Source organism: Lactuca virosa, chromosome 7 (genome assembly GCF_052849685.1).
Source record: "Lactuca virosa cultivar CGN04683 chromosome 7, Lactuca_virosa_CGN04683_v6, whole genome shotgun sequence".
Lineage (NCBI taxonomy): Eukaryota > Viridiplantae > Streptophyta > Magnoliopsida > Asterales > Asteraceae > Lactuca > Lactuca virosa.
Window position 1 is genome coordinate 31,154,839 of NC_136432.1, and position 6,624 is coordinate 31,161,462.

The following is a 6,624-nucleotide window of genomic DNA, read 5'->3' on the forward strand; positions in this document are numbered from 1 at the left end:
CAGCATCACCGAATCTCTTGCTATGTCTAAGAGACATAAATGATCGGGTGGCGCCCGAATCAAATAGAACTAAAGTTAGAACATTTTTCATTAGGAATGTCCCTATATAACACCAATCATATGATAAGCATAAACATGAAAACAATAAATAAAATAAGGAGAAAATACATACACGTAACCACATATGGTGTAGTGCGAGCCTCCTCGGCTATCAGCTGGAAAGCTCGACTCCTTACAACTGGTGACTCTGCCTTGCCCTGGCGGCCGTCAGTGATCCTTAATGCCGCCGGAGCGGGTGCTGCATCCGCTCTTCCAACCAAACTCGGGAAATTGGCCTTCTTATGGCCCCTATGGTTGCAATGGAAGCAAATTAGATTAGATACCTAGATGGTGGGGTAATCCCTGCTAAAGTGGCCAGTCTTGCCACACTTGCAGCAAACGGACCCACCCATCCTACAAACTGCGTCGTGTGACTTGCCGCACTTGCCACAACGGCCCCGACCATGATAGCCCTTTGATCGTGAATCAATAACCTTGGGCTTCTTGCTCGAGCCCTCCAAAACGTGAGCCTGGACCGACTTCCTCTTCCTCACGGTCTCCAAATCAATCTTCCACTTGCGAGCCCGAGCTATCATATCCTCTAATGTCTTGCAGCTAGACATGCTCAAAAACTATTGTATCTTATCTTTCAAAATATCATGATACTGGGATTTCTTCATCTCCTTGTCTTCCACATAATATGGAACTAGCAAGGCCCTCTCCCCGAACATGGTGGTAATCTCTGCCACTAACTTAGTAGTCTGACGAAGGTCCCGAAACTCCCTTGCTAGCTGCTGGACCTCAATCACCGATTCAAACTCCACCCTGAACCTCAAAACAAAATCATCCCAAGTCATCGCCTCGACAGCCTCACCTCGCTCAGACACTCATCCATCAACTTCATAATTCCCTCCTTGATCGAACCAGATATCACAAGAATCTACTCTAGAATGTTATGGGTAATCTTAGATGAAATGAACTCCCTTATCCGATAATCTAAGGATCCGGATCCAGAGCACGAACCCAATCCCTCACCAGGACCTGCACCACCTCATGTGGCCACCATACTGAAAATAAAAAAGCAAACCATCATAAGAAACCCGATAAACCTCACACCTAGAGAGTCCCTTAGTATCCTCGTGACTCCTTTGACTCGAGTACAAATCATGTGCTTCTGATAGTACGGGCCCATTACTACCTTCCACACCTATCCGTACTTTCCTCAAGAGTCATCTCGCTTCCCCTAAGTGACTCCCTAAACAACGCATTTGCTATTGCTAACATGCTTCCTAGGTTCTCCTAGGATTCCCTTCCCACCATTCTATGCCATCAGCTGCAGAAGAAACCCCCACTAACACCCGCTAACTATCTTACGAGTATAATTACATGAAACAGACACTAGATAATTCTTCGACAACAAGGTCTCACACTACAACAATTAGACTCAAACAAGAGCTGCACAATAGAGTTAAACCTAACCTTCTAAAATTATTTAATTTTTGCAACATGTAACCTAGCATATTCTCTTGATAGTTAGCTAGCACTAGCAGTGGTTCCTAAAAGTACAAAGTAAGCAACATTCGAGCATCGAGTTCTAACTGGATCACTGCCTAACAGGCCATCCTATCATATTAACACTAATCCATACTAGCATACAGTTCTAAGGGTTCATATACTAAGCATACAATACATCTCTCCTATCATACAAATCCTAACCAGATCCTCAACCCTAATTTATCATGCTATCCACATATTTACATACTGAATCAATAAACATGTATGGGTATTTTAGGAACACTTACTTGAGCTCGTCCGATTGCATGCATCACACCCCTTCTTTCTAGTAGTAATCTCTTTAGAAAATCATTCCTTTTTATGAAAAAGACTTACCAAAACCTCAGTTTGAGTTCAGACACCCGAGAGTGTATCTGAATCCCTCAAACCAAGGCTCAGATACCAACTTGAAACGTCCCAAAAATCCATAAATAAAAATTTCATTTTTAAATCAACCAAAAACCATCAAGTATTCATATCAAACCATCCATAAGTATCTCAAAGTGAAAATAGTTATCAGAGTACAATCCCAAAATCATAAAAATGCAAAAACACGGGTGGATGCGCTGCGATCAGGTCGGGCCCTTCCCTTTCGACCGGAGGTACCTGAAACATAAAAGTAAACCATAAGCATAAATCTTAGTAAGTTCCCCAAATACTACATATCATACATCATTCATACATATCATACTAAAACATGTAACAAGTCTATTTCACCCATGAGTCCCTTCCAACTTGTTGAGTCCCTTCTGACTCCCTGAGTCCCTTCTGACTCTCTGGGTCCCTTCCGACTTTTTCGGTGTCTTTCAACCTGTACGGATCTATTTCACCCCTACCTAGGCATTTATAGTGGTCCAAAATCAAATATCGGTCAAGTACCGATACTTGAGATACAAGTTATCGTGGTGAAACATCGGTGGAATATCGGTATTTTTATATCATGCATAATTAATATATATATATATATATATATATATATATATATATATATATATATATATATATATATATATATATAATAGTAATATCAAAACTCAAAACTCAAAAGTGTCAATGTTTGAAACATAATCTTACATAAGCCATGAAATCTTCCTCCAAGTCTACATCAACCAAGGTATCCAGTTATTTTATCAAGATCTTTCACATCAACTCTAATATAATCATCATCAGCAGTTAAGAATTAAGTACTTTAGACAACAACATCATCAACAAGTTAACACCTAAGTATTTAACAAATAACACAACAATAGGATCAGTTGAGACTTAAAACCATGAGACAATCATTTAAAACTAACAATTAAGTACTTAACATAATAAAAAGTTTATTGAAGTTATAACTATAAGACTTAAGACAATGAATTAACACTAATATAAGTAAGTAAAATTACTTAATCGATATCCCACTGGAAATCACCTGGAAATGTCGGTAAAAATCGGTTAAATATCAGTAAATATCACCGGTTTTTGCGGTTCTGATATTTTGGACCGATATTTGACATCGCTCTTTTGAAAGGTACTGATAACCGATATCCCACCTGGAAATCACCGATACTAACTGCTTAGCCCCTAAAACTAAGCATACAATCATATTAGTAAGATTCACAAAGACAACAACCATATACATGCATATCAGTAAGTGTCACGAAGACCACTACTATCCTACAACATAATACAGTGGGATGATATGTGTGCCTTCGAACCACAATCACAATGAGAAACTCACCTCAGTTTGAAGATAGACAAATCACAATCTCGGGCTGCTGCTACCACGACTCCTCACACCGTACACATCCAAATTAACTCTAATAAATAATCAGGGTAATAACCCTTATAAATGGACCAGATTATTACCTAACATTATAAGGGTAAAAGACCATTTTACCCATCTCTAAATTTACCCATCTAACCATGGCCCAAGTCCTTAAAGATCCAAAGCCCAAGAATGGCCCAAACCCATAAAGACCTAAGGCGCAAATAATGGCTCAAAGATCTTTTAGTGAGTAAGCTAGACATACCACCCTGTAAAGCCTGACGTACAAGCTCCAATAACGAAGGGGAAATGAGGCTGCATGCGTTACACTGAGCGTATACATATGTACGCCCCGCGTACTTCCCTGATGGCTAAAACTCACATTAAGCACTTAATGCCTTATGTCCAAACGTCTAAATCACAGATATTGCTCTTAGGAAATGTCTTAAATGATATAGTCATCAACTTAATGCCTTTGCATGGCTCAAAGAGGTCCAATATCCATTTTTGACATTCTAACTTCATATTATGACCATCAACCCATGCATGGTTGAGATAAATCCATCAAAATGCCATTTTTATGCATCAGGGATCTCAAAAACATCAAGATCTGCTATTATAAGCTTTTGGAGTAACTTATACTCACATTAATCAACCCAAGGGACCAAAATATGCCAAAAACCCTAAACTAACTAGATCTAAGAGATGAACCAACAAGGTGGAGAGTTTATACTTCTAGAAGAATGATCATGGTGAGCAAGGTCTGGATCTACAAGCTTCTAATCAATAAATGCTTCTCTAAAGGGTTCTTCTTTCTTCAAGATGCACCAAAGCACACCAAAACACACCAAAGTAGTGTTTCATGGGAACTGCTTTGGGACGAAGGAGGCTGATGATAGAAGAGGTCTTGAGGTTATAAAGGGCTTAAATAGTGTCCAAACCCTAAATTTTAGGGTTTTCTCCCGGCTTGAGTATATCCTGCATACTCTAGGTATGCCCAAAGTACCAGGGGGAAAACCCAGTGTCCAAGACTTGATAAGGTTCTCCTTGCATACCTTAATTACGTCCAATGTAATTAACACAAATATAAAATAAATAAACACTTAGAATTTAAGGAGTTTACCTGGGAACCAGGTGTTACATATCTATCTTAGCAACTGGTGAAAAAGTCTTATCATAGTCAACCCCGAAGTTTTGAGTAAAGCCATTCGCAACCAGTCGTGCCTTGAACGTATGTATTTTCCTATCCTTGTTCGTCTTCTTCTTGAAGATCCATTGCACCCAACTGTCTTTCGACCATCTTCATGATCAACCAAATTCCAAACTTGGTTGTCATACATGGACTGGATCTCACTGTCCATTGCTTCTTTCCCTTTGGTAGCCTTAGAGCTCTCTATCGCTTCCTTGTAGTTAGTTGGCTCATCCAAATTTCCCAGTGTTTCATCACTGATAAACGTGTCACCGTCTGATATTATATGGAAACCATAGAACTCAGGTGACATGTTAACTCTACTGGATCGACAAAGAGGTAATGAATTGTCAATGGGCTCAACAAGAGTGTCATCCTCTAGTTAAGACCTAGTGTCTTCTAAGGTTCCTTCATTGGTTGATTTTGGAATTTATTTCAGATGAACGAAACTCCTAATGTCCTCTTTGAATATAAGCTCTCTCTCGTAAAAGAATCCATTTCGAGCTACAAAGACCACACTGTTACTAGGTCTGTAGAACAAGCATCCAAAAGTCTTATGTGGGTAAGCAATGAAAATACACATCTCACTTCTAGGTTCTAGCCGGTCATGAGTCTCTTGTCTAACGAAAGCTTCATAACCCCAAACATAATGTGACCTAGCGAAGAAATTTTCCGTGTCCACATCTCGTGACGTGTTTTATCAACCTTTTTAATAGGGACAATATTTAGAATATAGGAGGATGTCTCTAAGGCGTACCCCTAGAAAGAAATAGGAAGTGAAGCTTGACTCATCATGGAACGAACCATGTCTAACAAGGTTCGATTTCTCCTCTCAGCCGAACCATTTAGTTATGGTGTCCTAAGAGAAGTCAATTGTGAAACTATTCCACATTCCTTGAGATAGTCATGGAACTCGATAATAAGATACTCTCTACCTCTATCAGATCAGAGCATCTTCATCTTCCTACCTGATTGTTTCTCAACCTCGTGTCTAAACTCCTTGAACTTGTGAAAATATTCTGATTTATGCTTGATTAAGTAGATATACCCATATATGCTATAATCATCTGTAAATGTCACATAGTATCGATTTGCATCCCTTTTAGTAGATCTGAAGGGCCCACACACATCTGTATGTATGAGATCCAACAAGCCTTCACCTCTCTAACAATACCCAATGAAAGGTGATTTTGTCATCTTACCCATAAGACAAGACTCACATTCATCATCTAACCTTAAGTCAAAGGATTATAACACTCCATCATTTTGGGTTTGGGCGATGCGTTTCTTGTTAATGTTTCCAAGACGACAATGCCACAAGCATGCTTTGTCTATACTATTAGACGAATTAATATTGAATACACTATTGCCTAAGCTATTAACACAATTCACAGTTTCATACACACCATTACAAGGTAAAGCTTCAAACATAAAAACACCATTCTTATAAGATAAAATTGAACCATTCATATCATTAAACAAATATCAAAAACCTTGTCTAAATAGTGCATGAAAAGGAATAATGTTTCGCGTCATTTCTGACGAATAACAAGAATCAATCAAATTTATCCTAACATCACCACCAAGCACAAGACTATAAATTTAAATCTTGGTAATAGGAGAATATCGTCTATTTCCCATGATCAGATTTATTCTTCCATGCTCCACCTCCTCACTTTATCTTAGCCCCTGCAAATCAGAACATATGTAAAATCTAGATCCTGTATCAAGGACCCAACAACGAGTAAGGTGTGAGTTATTGACTTGAATAATGTATATACCTGTCGACGATGGCTTGACTTTTCCCTCATTGATGTCTTGCAAGTATTTAGGGAAGCTTCTTTTCCAATGGCCCTTTTCGTTGCAATAGTAGCAAATTACCTCTTTGGGATCACTAACAGCAAGAATATCTGAACTGGGCCTTGCCTTTGATAAAGCAAAAATGATATGCACGGAAAAGGTTTGAGAACTAAAACCTTGAATTAACTGAAGATCAATGTCTGCTACTAATAAAAAGGTCCAGTCAAGTCTGGTAAACTTGTATTGTCTCGAAATTAAGAAGTTCAACAAAGTGCTCAAAGTGATTAAATAA